Genomic DNA, 12,953 nt, shown 5'->3' on the forward strand with positions numbered 1-12,953 from the left:
GGTAAGCTCAGTCCAATGCGTTCCCAAGAAAGGAGGAATGGCTGTGATAGTCAAAGCAATAATGAGCTCATACCCTCGAGGACTGTCACAGGCTGGCGCATCTGTATGGATTACAAGAAGCTCAATGCAACAACTAAGAAAGACCACTTCCCCCTTTCTTTCATCGATCAAATGCTTGACAGACTTGCGGGCAAAGAATTTTATTGCTTTCTTGATGGATAAACTGGTTATAACCAGATTTTGATAGATCCGGAAGATCAGGAGAAGACAACATTTACTTGTCCCTTTGGAACATTTGCATTCAGACGCGTGCCTTTTGAACTATGTAACGCACTTGGGACATTTCAAAGATGTATGATGGCTGTCTTCTCTGACTTCCTAGAAAAGACCGTTGAAGTCTTCATGGACGATTTTTCAGTCTTTGGAGACTCATTCCAATCATGCCTAGATAATATGGAGGTCGTCCTCGCTCGATGCGAGGAAACAAACTTGATGCTGAATTGGGAGAAATGTCACTTCATGGTGACTGAAGGAATTGTCTTAGGCCACAAAGTATCTAAGGCTGGCCTGGAAGTAAATGAAGCCAAAATAGATGTCATAGCAAAACTTCCACCACAATCAAATGTTAAAACTTTATGAAGTTTTCTAGGGTATGCTGGCTTCTATAGACGGTTCGTTAGAGGATTCTCTCAGATTACGCGACCTCTAAGCGCATTACTAGAGGCGAATCGGCCCTATGATTTTAATGAAGACTGCACTGACGCGTTTGAAAACTTGAAGTATGCGTTGACAACAGCCCTAGTACTAATAGCACCGGACTGGACGTAGTGCTTTATTCTTATGTGCGACGCGAGTGATGTGGCAGTAGGAACAATGTTAGGGCAGAAGAAGGGTAATTTGATACATCCCATCTCTTACGCGTCCAAAACACTAAATGACTCTTAGGAACACTACACCACCACTAAAAAATAAATGTTTGTTTGGTATTGAAAATTTTAGATCTTACCTAGTTGGTGCCTCAACCACCATATATACCGATCACTCAACCATAAAGTTCCTGATGAGCAAAAAGGATGTGAAGCCAAGATTGATAACATGGGTGCTGCTATTATAGGGGTTTGATATTGATATCCAGGACAGAAAAGGAACAGAGAATCAGGTGGCTAACCACCTGTCTAGGCTAGAAAATCAAGAAATGCAAGATCAAGAAAGTGAAATCAAGGATGCATTTCCTGATGAAAGCCTGTTCAGAGTTGAAGGTAGGGAACCTTGGTATACGAACATAGTCAATTATTTAACCACCAAGCAATACCCTGGGAACTTCAACTCTCAGCAAAAGAAATGATTAGTGCATGACAGCAAATGTTACTTTTGGGATGAACTGTTTCTTTATAAGCAAGCCCTGACTCCATAATGCGTTGATGCGTTCCGGAGGAGGAGACACTTTCATGACTCTCCTTACGGAGGGCATTTCGGTGAGCAGAGGACCACTGCAAAGATCCTTCAAAGCGGATACTTCTAGCCCACCCTTTTTAAAGGCGCGAGGGAGTTTGTTCGTAATTGTGGCCCCTACCAACGCATCGGAAATATTTCTTCAAGAGACGCAATGCCCTTGAACAATATTCTCGAAGTTGAGTTGTTTGATGTTTGGGGTATCAATTTTATGGGACCTTTTCCCTTGTCCTGCGGCCAACAGTATATCCTACTTGTAGTAGACTATGTGTCAAAATGGGTAGAAGCAGTAGCCTGTGCTAGGAATGATGCGTCCATTGTTTCCAAGTTTCTTACCAGGAACATTTTCACGCGATTTGGAACGCCAAGAGCCCTGATAAGCGACGAAGGTACGCACTTCATTAATCGCATCATTTTTAAATTACTTGCAAAATATAGTGTTAGGCACAAGATCGCTACTGCCTACCACCCACAAACAAACGGTCAAGTGAAAGTATCCAATCGAGAAATCAAATCTATCCTGGAGAAAGTCGTTAATGCAACGCGGAAGGACTGGGCACAGAAGCTGGATGAAGCTCTTTGGGCCTACAAGACTGCTTACAAAACCCCTCTAGGTATATCTCCATACTCTCTTGTATTTGGAAAAGCTTGTCACTTACCTTTAGAGTTGGAGCACAAGGCATTGTGGGCAGTTAAGAAGCTAAACATGAACTTGGACGTCGTGGGCGGTCAATGCAAACTTCAGCTCAATGAGCTTCAGGAGTGGCGATTGAACGCGTACGAGAACAACAAGCTATACAAAGAGAAGACAAAGTGTTGGCATGACTAACGCATCAGTAAGAAAGAACTTGTTGTTGGCCAAAAAGTTCTATTGTTCAATTCACGTTTGCGTTTGTTTCCAAGGAAGTTAAAATCCAGGTGGTCAGGACCCTTTATCATTAAGACAATATTTCCATATGGAGCAGTGGAATTAACACGAGAAGATGGCACCAACGCATTCAAAGTAAATGGCCAGAGAGCGAAGCCATACTTTGAAGATGGACTGGAACATCAAAAGTCATCTCTCGCACTATGCGAAGCCAATTGAGGCCCGCATCGAAGCATCCCTGCGTTTGCATCGCCATATATTTCAGGGACACTTCTTCTATCTGTATTTTATAATGCGTTTGAGTTTGTTGGTTTTTTTGTCTGCCTATGTTTTCAAGATTGATTGTTCTTTGTTTCTGCCTTCATAAATTATGAAATTTTACTTGTTTTCTTTTTAAAAGTTGTGTATAATCGAGTTGGGAATAACGGACGCGTTAGACTCAAGTCTAACGCATGGCCCAGTTGAAAGGACGCGTCTCGAGAATACAAAAGCACTCGAGTGCTTAGAAACCCAAGACGTCCCTTCAGCTTCACATTTATTACGGACGTCAGGCACCGCCTGTCAGCCCACTAACCCTCTCTCAGCTTATAAAACGATCGAATGGTTCATTTTCTTCTTCTTCCTCATTTCGCTCTCGAGTTCTCTGAAATGAAAAAGAAAAAAGAAACTAGCCTCTTCGTCTTCCTCCCTTCCGATTTGCTCAAGCTTCTCCAGCCACAATGTCGTTCGCCTCAGACAGTCAGAAACAGAACGTAAGCTTCAGGAACGACTAACGGTAAGTTCCTATTCCTCGTCCTCGGTTTCGATTTCACCTCCCCCGAGCCCTAGAAAAACCTCCAAAACCCTTGTCCAAACCAAACCCATGCACAGCGGAGCCACCTCTTCTTCCCAGTGGTTGTCTAGGTTGAAACCTTCCATGACACCCACAAAACTCCCCTCTAAAACCACCAAAGCAACCCTTCCGGCCAAGAACCTTCAACTAAAACCCAAAACCACCCCTAAGCCAAAGGCCAAAACATCTTCGAAATCGAGGCAACGTCCATCATCCACGGCTGCCACTAAGCCTTACACCAAGCCTGCCCCACCACCATTCATTCCTAACATAACCCCGATGGGTGCAACGCATGACCCACTTCCAGCCTACCTTAACAGCGCACCATCACCAGTTATGCGTCCACCTCCTCCACTTTCGATCCAGCCCTTAGTCACCATTTATCCAATCGAATTAGACGCGTCGAGCCAAACACCTCATTCGCCCATCGTCATATCCTCCCCTGGGATGCCTCATACCCTAGTGGGCACCCCTCCATTTACTCTACCCATACCCCCCTCTGACAGTCCTGCGTCAGAGCGCAACCCTGAAGAGTTAGCAGAATTGGCTCGACTGGACGAACAAGAAGTTTTTGGTGCAATTTTGACGTCTCTCAATTAAAGCCAAGAGGAAGACCAAGTGATGCATTCAAACCCACCTAACGTATCACTTGAGTTGGAAAAAGCGAAGCGATACACTATGATGCTAGAGGCAGAATTAGAAGAAGAAGATAGAGAAGGAGATAGAGAAGAAGATAGAGAAGAAGATGGGAGAATTGGCCCTGACACGTCTCAATCACGCCAAACTGACGCGAATGAAGGGCCTTTAAAATCAAAGAAAGTAACAAGGAAGAGAAAGTTAATATTGGAGGAAGTAGATGAGCAATCTGCATCTGGCCCTAAAGATGCAACGCATGGGAGTTGCTTAAGGCACGATGCACTAGAGAAGGACTTGGAAGACTATCAGCCCACAAGGCAAGGGCGAAGGAAGACGGCTCTCCAAAGGGAATTGGAAAATGAATTGAGAGAACTGGCAAAGGAAGCCAAAGAGCACGCAGCAGGAAAATGCAAGGTAACCGATGCATTGCCTAAGAAGACCTCGGGAAGAAAGCGTCAATTCAGTGACATACTTGTAGAAAAGGGCTTCTTTCCTAAGCACCACCCACTGCCAATATACATAATAGAAACAATAAATGCATTGGGGTGGAGTTAGTTCTGCATTGGGCACACACGTATTTGGCCCAACCTCGTTCGCATGTTCTACAACAACGAGTTTGACATGGAGAAGAACACAGCCTTTGTTGATGGGGTATTAGTGCGCTTCTCAGCCGACAAGATCAACGAAGTGTTTAACATTGATAGTAATCCGGATGCAGAAGGTAATCGCATCTTGGAGCATCCAACACCAAGTCAATTGGAAGATGCATTAAGAACGGTAGCCAAACCTGGAAGCAAGTGGCAAACTTCTAGAAATGGAGCAAAGATGTTAGCTTCCAGGAACTTAACTCCAGACACGAATTTATGGTACTAGTTAATCAAAAGGAGCATCATGCCTACAACACCTGATGAAACATTGTCAAAGGAATGCGTCCTGGCTACCTATTGCATCATGCAGTACATCCCTTTAGATGTTGGAAGAATAATAAGGGATTAGATCAAGGCCATCAAGACTAAGCCACGAGGGCAACTCTATTTTCCATGGCTGATCTGCGCACTATGTGAATGTGGGGGCATCCTCTGGGAAATGATCATGAAGATATTGATGGCTTGATAGATATAAAGTTAGTAAGGCGTCTACTTCACGGTTCGCTGCATCAACCTGCCTTACCTACCAAGGAAGTGGCAACCAAGCCTCGATCATCAAAACGCGCCCCCAAAAGAAGACGCGTCCAGATTGTTGAACACAACAATGAAGCTTCAGAGCAAGAAGAATATGAAGCTGAGCTTGAACTTTCGGGTGAAGAAGCGCAATCAATCCTCAACCTTACTCTCCATGACTTGCCATTGGCCCCTCCAGAAAGGAGTCCTGATCAAACGCACCAAGAACTAACTCATATGGATCAGGACATCTCTTGTTCCCTTTCTTCTCCCCCATCAAGTCCAATTCCCAATTATGTGCCTCCTCCAATAATCTTTGAACCAACTGGGTTAGGATCGAGCAACGTAGCAAATTTTGAAGACCCAGTTGGAAGAAATGAAGAACCAACCCCACCTCGATGCAACGCTGATTTAGAAGAGTTGAAAACTTTTATCAGTGATCAGCTCAGACCACTGGTCGCGTCCATCGAAGGTCTCCAACAATAAAATCGGGTTCTAAGGGATTATCTAAGGCAGCAAACAAGATGGATGCAAGACCAATTCGTTTATACAACATAGTACATTAATCAGGTCTTGGTTGGAATGTTTGCTCTGCCTCCACTGTCTGCCCATCTTAGAAACCCTCTGCGCTTTATGGATGAAGACCCTAGAGAAGAATGCAGAGATAACGCGCCAACACAATAGAGTTTTGGGGTGTTGGGTTATTTTTATATTTTGATTTAATTGATATTCTTTTGTATTTGCTTGACTTGTTTGTTTACTTCATGTGAATCTATGAAAATGAATGAGAAATTCCTATCATTTTGTTCCTTGCGTTTGACCTTAGCATACTTTATTTTTGTTCTTTAGATATTTTCTAAGTCTTGTGCGTTACCTGACCTCAATGATATCAACTATATAAAATCTATGTATAGAGTAGGCGTTAGGAAAATCAACAAGGCCTGAACTTCTCTAAAAAGACTTAAGTTTACTTTCTAACGCGTGTAAGCTTCAAGTCTTAAACTCCTTTCTAACTCTTAAAGCCTTTTTGAAATTTTGTTTCTTTTTTAGCAATGAGGATTTAGCTCGTCTCCAAATTTGGGATGAGTATAGCTCATCTCCAAATTTGGGGATGAGGAAAATCCGAGTTAAGATGCATCAACGAGTACATAAAGAAAAGGGAACAAAATAAAAAAAAAATGTTAAACGCAACTCCTCTGTCATTACTTCAAAAGAAAGACCTTAAAATGGCATGAGTTAAGTTGGAAAAGGAACTTAGCCGTAGTTGGATGCTCGCATGACACCCGTGGGGCAAGCCAAAACGAAGATAAGTCTCCTAGACCAATGCATCCCATAGAACTCCTCTATCTAGTATGAAGAAAATATATCTTGAAACGCATGAATATTAGATATGAGTTTAGTTGTGAAGGGTTCTCATCCATAGTTGAATGTTCGCATGACACCCTAGAGGCAAGCCAAAATGAAAGTGGGATACCTGGAACAACGCATGGGTAAGTAAAAATTCATAATTGTTTTTCTTTTTATCTAGAAATTATCTTAAAAAGAACATCTAACGCATTGCTGGTTTAGAAAAAACGAGAATGTTTTGAGAAATGAAAGGAGTTGTTGATAAAAGGCCTGCTGCATCTGAAACTCAACATTAGTTCTTTTAGAAAAGAATCAATCTGATTTACATTTTCCAAACTCTTATCTCAAGCTTATGAATGAATATGATGAGAGGCGAACTCTGCACACTTAAGACAAAAGACATAACAAAGAATTATTTTGGAATGCTTGAGGACAAGCATTGTTTAAATTTGGGGGTGGTGATAACTTGTAGAAATACAAGTTATTTTTGCTTTTAAGTTTGAACAACTAAGGTTTTTAATAATAAATTCTCCTCATTTATTAGAAACGCATAGAATTATTCAAACATTAGCAAACTCATGCAAAATAAGTTTTATTACTAAATATCACAGCGCTAACGCATTGTACTGCAAGATTTCAACACGAGGATTAATGCTAACACATTAGAAAAGTGCCACAGGGAAAGCTCTAACGCATGGGCCATGCATCGGAGGGAGTTCAACGAAGAGAAGATTCATTGATCTAGGCTGATTGTGTCACATCACCACTTGCAAGTATGGGCACCTGCAGTAGGCGACGTCTAAAAAGCTTCCAAGTAGTAGGCGGCGTCTGAAAAGCTTATGAGAGTCAGGCGGCTGACCAGGGCATTGATTTTAATGCTGACCAAGATATGGACTTTAATGCTGCCCATTCACCAAGTGGATATGACCAACGCCTATAAATAGATGAAGTCCCTCTAGAGTTCGCAGTTAGTGAAAAAATTATTCAGTTCAGAAATTATCAAGATCCTTACTCTCTGTAATTAGTGTAGTCGTAGTTTAAGTTGTGTTATAGTGCCAAGACGATCAGAAGGGTTGAGAATCACCACCACCGCCGGTCAGGGAGCGAAGGAAGCCAAGCTTGAGAAAGACACTTCATCCTCTTCCTATACAAGTGATTGTACACAACAGAATTGAGCCAAAAAGATACAAGAGATTGTACTCTGCGGCTTAACTTAGTTTCCTTCATCTCATTTATCACTTTCATTTCACTTATCGCTTTCGTTTCATTTGATTAAATGTTGTTTTTGTAAAGACAATTTGCTTCTTTATAAAATTCATATATTTGATCCTTCACATTTTTGCCATTATTTATTTCTTGTTCATGTTGAATGCATTTATACTTTATGCAAAATCTCATTTCAAACGCTTAAGCCGACTTGATCAATTGGTAAACGTATCTTTAACTTAGATTATTCGAGAGAATAACTAAGCTGCATCAAGTAGGATGCCTAGTACAGCTAAAGATAGACTTACTGGTGTTTATTGCATTATGTGTTAGACGCATGCATCCTAGAGATAGGTTTTGCATGTTATTCACATTGAGAAGTGTTGAATAAAGTCTAACGCATAAACAAAAGATAAGAAAATCATCCCATCTCATCCACATTACATTCTGGTTTGTGTACATTCATTTTAGTCCGACGCATCCACTCACATTAAACTCCATTTTCGCATGATCCATCACTCACCACTCAACTATTTTGTATCATCTGGCACAGGCACAACACTTAGTGTAAATAACACATTTCTTTTCATATATTTAGGAAAAACCCTATAATAGATCAACGTAAGGTTTGCGTTTGTTTAAATGAATCCCTGAGTTCAAACCTGGACTTGCTAGGAACCTAAATTAGATTTATACTTGGATCTAGTTTAGGAAAACTTGAATGTCATTAGAAGGAGTGTTGTGCGTTCTGTTGCATCTCTCTAATGCACTAACCCATTACAAATACTTAAACGCATGAAAGCCTCAACGCATCACTTATACTTGGAACTTATTCTTCCAATTTATTTTATACAATACACTCCTAGAGCGAATCACGATAGCAACGAACAGCTATTACAGGAATTGACCGCATGCGTCGATCTCAGACCGCCGCAAGAGTAATTGCATGCATTAAGTATCATAAAGACTAGTTCGCTGCATGGAATGTTGCGTCCAAAGAGTGATAATCGTGATGGAAGATTGATCACCAAGTGGGTGGAATGCGTTGACACTTCAGGAGAAACCAGCATGAATGCATACCTTAGAAGTATCAACAAGATAAGATGATGCTGACGTTTCCCATACCGCGACAAGAGTAGCAGTGAGTCAGAATGCAATCATCAATGTTGTCGACGTTTGAGGTTTATTGAATAGAGCCTTGGATCTTCACTTCAAATCATCCAAGTTTCTGCTTTAAGGCATATCCTTGTGATCACATATGAGAGCATGAGCGAGACACTCTTTGAGGATTCTTCACCTCCACGGCCCCTTTCGAGTGATGGCCGGAGTTTCGTTGGAGATAGAACTCGAGAAAGACTTCTCCACCATCCATCCATGGTGCCACCAGCAGCCTTGACGCATTTCGGATGAAAAAGCAAGAGACTGCTTGCATCTAGCCTTCCACCTCTCCTCTTATCTCTGTATTGTATTACATTTTGGCTAAGACATTAATACATTTTGTAATCAATGCATATCTTAGTTCCTTTAGCACCATCTTCATCATCTTCTATCTTTATCATCGTCTACATTCATCGTTTAGTTAATATCAAAGATAGTCACATACTTAGTCGTGCAGCCTAGAAAAAGGATACATGTAGCAACCCACTGAGAGGTGTGCGTTGCACAAGTATAGTGAGTTAATCCTCTATGCTTGTTTTAAGGCTATCGCAAAGCTTGTCTATGAGCTGATTAGCTACAACTAACTGCCTGAGAGGGTAAGTAGGGGAACACACTAAAGCAAAGTAAGCTTTGTTCCTAGAGATAGGAGCAACCTTATGCTTGACACAACCATGCATTATAGAGACATAAGCATGTGACTGCCCACCGAAAGGTGTGTGATGTGTTAGCTCGATGAGCTGGGATTACTCAAGCGACCAAACATAATGAAGTCATCTCATTATGTGTAAACAGTTGCTGCATCTCTATCAATTCTCTTAGTTAACTTCCATTGCTCAATCTGTTTAATTAGGAGTAGGAGTAGGAGTAGTGCATAATCCTTTAACTTCTATCTTTCTACTTTTATTCATTACCTCAAACACATTACTTCACAAACATTATTTAGTTACAAGTCCCTGTGTTCGACCTCGGATCATCCCAAGAAACTTACGTTCTCGTTATACTTGGCGAGAAAGTAAGAAAACTTGTGATAGAAATGCATGGTCATTGCATACGAGCTTAACGCATATTGGAAATTTCCAGTCCAACGTATGACCGTCAACGCATGGAGATTAACGCATAACATAAGACAAGCATATTTTCCTCTCCTCTTTTCCAAACCAACAAGTTTCTAGCGCCATTGTTGTGGACTTGGCAACTAATACTTTGTTAAGTTTTGTGTTTTTGCAGGCAACCCTTTTAGTCTTAGGCGTATTGTAGCTTGTGCGACCAAGTTGCAAATGATATTTAAGTGAAGGTGATGCACCGAAAGTTAATATTGACCACGAGATAAAAAGGCTATCTGTCACACGAGCTGGAAGCAGTCTTAGGAGCATGTTAACCAACATGTGGCCAACAAATGCTGGAAGCTATGATGGTCAGGACAATGAGTTCCTTGACTTAAGCAGACAAGTTCAATCTTCTGCATGGAAGACTTCTTGCGATGGTTTCACTCCAATTTCTCAAGGGACGTCTTCTACTCTATCTTTACTGTGCTTTCCTAGTTAACTTTAGTTTATTTATTTGATTATTGCCATTTTGGATTTGCAGCTGCTTTCCTAGACGTGATGCGTATTCACTCCCTATGGCACGTTAATAATTCCTCTTGGTGCATTGTTTGGAAGAAGAATTCTCTTCATCATTCAACGCATGACTATTTCCTCCGCATGAGTTCTAAAGTATTAACGCAATTGATATTCTGCTCGTAGGTTTCTTTTCTTGTTATCTTTTATGCGTTATCCTTCTTAAATTCTCTTTTTTCCGCTTTCTTTCTTTTGCGTTGATAGATTAGCATCCATGATGATACTTATAATTCATTACATCCACTAACTAAGCATCGCAGGGCTCACTTCACTTTAGTAACTTATTCAAGGTTTTTTAGTCTTAAGTTTATTATCTGTAAACCTCTGCTCAAACATCTTTTACCGAATTCCTAAACGAGTTTGTTTTTAGCTTTTTTGGCAAGGACACTACCACTCTCTAAATTTGGGGGTGGCAATGGTCTGGGAAAATGCGTCCAATCTAAGCATTGTGGTGTTTACTTCAAAAAAAAAAAGATGGTTCATAATAAAAGCTCCACTGTCAGTGCAAAGGGAAGACCCAAGCTGATAAAAGTTAAAGTTGTGAAAGGTACTTACCCGAAGATGGATACTTCGCATGACACCCGTGCATGTAAGCCAAACGAAAGTAGGTGACCAAAATCAACGCATAATAACAACACCTTTGTATGGCTCAACCCAAATAAGCTAAGATAAGAGTTGAGTTGAATATGGCATGCAACCGAAGTTGGATGCCCACATGACATCCATAGGGGCAAGCCAAAACAAAGAGTGTAACCAGGCTCAACGCCTCAATTCAATAATGTATCGCAACACTGTGAATCATATTAAACGAACGCATTGCAAAAAGCTAAAAGCAAAGTTTCCTGAAATGAGTAAAAAGTGTTTGAACAAAGGCTTGCCATAATTAAACTTAGAAAATATCTCTTAGAAGAAGTAGCTAAATTTTAGGAGAATGTTGCTGCCAAGGTTAGAAGTGCATGTGAATTATTTTTTGAAAAGTTGGTCAACGCAAAGGAAAAGCCAGTGGGTAAATTTTGAATTTCTTAAGTATAAGACATGTTTCAGGATAAGCAGGATTCTAAATTTGGGAGGATAGCTTGTAGAAATACAAGCTATTGTAGCCTTTTACTTAGAATTATGAGGGCTAATAAGCAGAATATGCATTGAATTCATATGGAAAAGTGAGCTTGCATCGACCAGCACCTGAAATCCTCACTAACCTTATATCATGCATTATTATGCATCAAAGCTTCCATTTTTGCAGCTATTGCAGGAATTGACTGCATGCATCGATCTCAAACCACTGCAAGAGTAATCGCATGCATTAAGTTTCATAAAGACTAGTTCGTCGCATGGAATGTTGCGTCCAGAGAGTGATAATCGTGATGGAAGATTGATCGCCAAGTGGGTGGAATGCGTTGACACTTCAGGAGAAACCAGCATGAACGCATACCTTAGGAGTATCAACAAGATAAGGTGATGCTGACGTTTCCCATACCCCGACATGAGTAGCAGTGAGTCAGAATGCAATCATCAATGTTGTCGACGTTTGAGCTTTATAAATAGAGCCTTGGATCTTCACTTCAAATCATCCAAGTTTCTGCTTTAAGCCATATCCTTGTGATCACAGATGAGAGCATGAGCGAGACACTTTTTGAGGATTCTTCACCTCCACAACCCCTTTCGAGTGACGACCGGAGTTTCATCGGAGATAGAGCTCGAGAGAGACTTCTCCACCATTCATCCATGGCGCCACCAGCAGCCTTGACGCATTTCGGATGAAAAAGCAAGAGATTGCTTGCATCTAGCCTCCCACCTCTCCTCTTATCTCTGTATTGTATTACATTTTGGCTAAAACGTTAATACATTTTGTAATCAATGCATATCTTAGTTCCTTTAGCACCATCTTCATCATCTTCTATCATCGTCTACATTCATCGTTTAGTTAAGTATCAAAGACAGTCACATACTCAGTCGTGCAACCTAGAAAAAGGATGCATGTAGCAACCCACTGAGAGGTGTGTGTTGCACGAGAATAGTGAGTTAATCCTCTATGCTTGTTGTAAGGTTGTCGCAATGCTTGTCTATGAGCTTATTAGCTACAACTAATTGCCCGAGAGGGTAAGTAGGGGAACACACTAAAGCAAAGTAAGCTTTGTTCCTAGAAATAGGAGCAACCTTATCCTCGACGCAACCATGCATTATAGAGATATAAGTATGCAGTTATCCACCGAAAGGTGTGCGATGAGTTAGTGCGATGAGTTGGGATTACTCGAGCAACCAAACATAATGAAGTCATCTTATTATGCATTAACAGTTGTTGTATCTCTATCAATTCTCTTAGTTAAACTTCCATTGCTCAATCTTTTTAGTTAGAAGTAGGAGTGGTCCTTTAACTTCTGTCTTTATACTTTTATTCATCGCCTCAAACGCATTACTTCACAAACATTATTTAGTTGCAAGTCCCTGTGTTCAGCCTCGAATCATCCTGAGAAACTTGCGTTCTCGTTTACTTGGTAAGAAAGCAAGAAAACTTATGATAGGAGCGCTTGGTCATTGCATACGAGCTTAATGCATAATGCATATTTTCTAGTCTAACACATGCTCTAATGGATTTCACCATACCTCATAAGCCCACCAATGGCTTCTCTCCCAGATGGGGTTTTCTGTTATGCATTGCTAGCTTCTTCCTGGGT

This window comes from Benincasa hispida, chromosome 8 (assembly GCF_027475165.1).
Source record: "Benincasa hispida cultivar pf3 chromosome 8, pf3_genome.v1.1, whole genome shotgun sequence".
In the NCBI taxonomy this organism is placed as follows: Eukaryota; Viridiplantae; Streptophyta; class Magnoliopsida; order Cucurbitales; family Cucurbitaceae; genus Benincasa; species Benincasa hispida.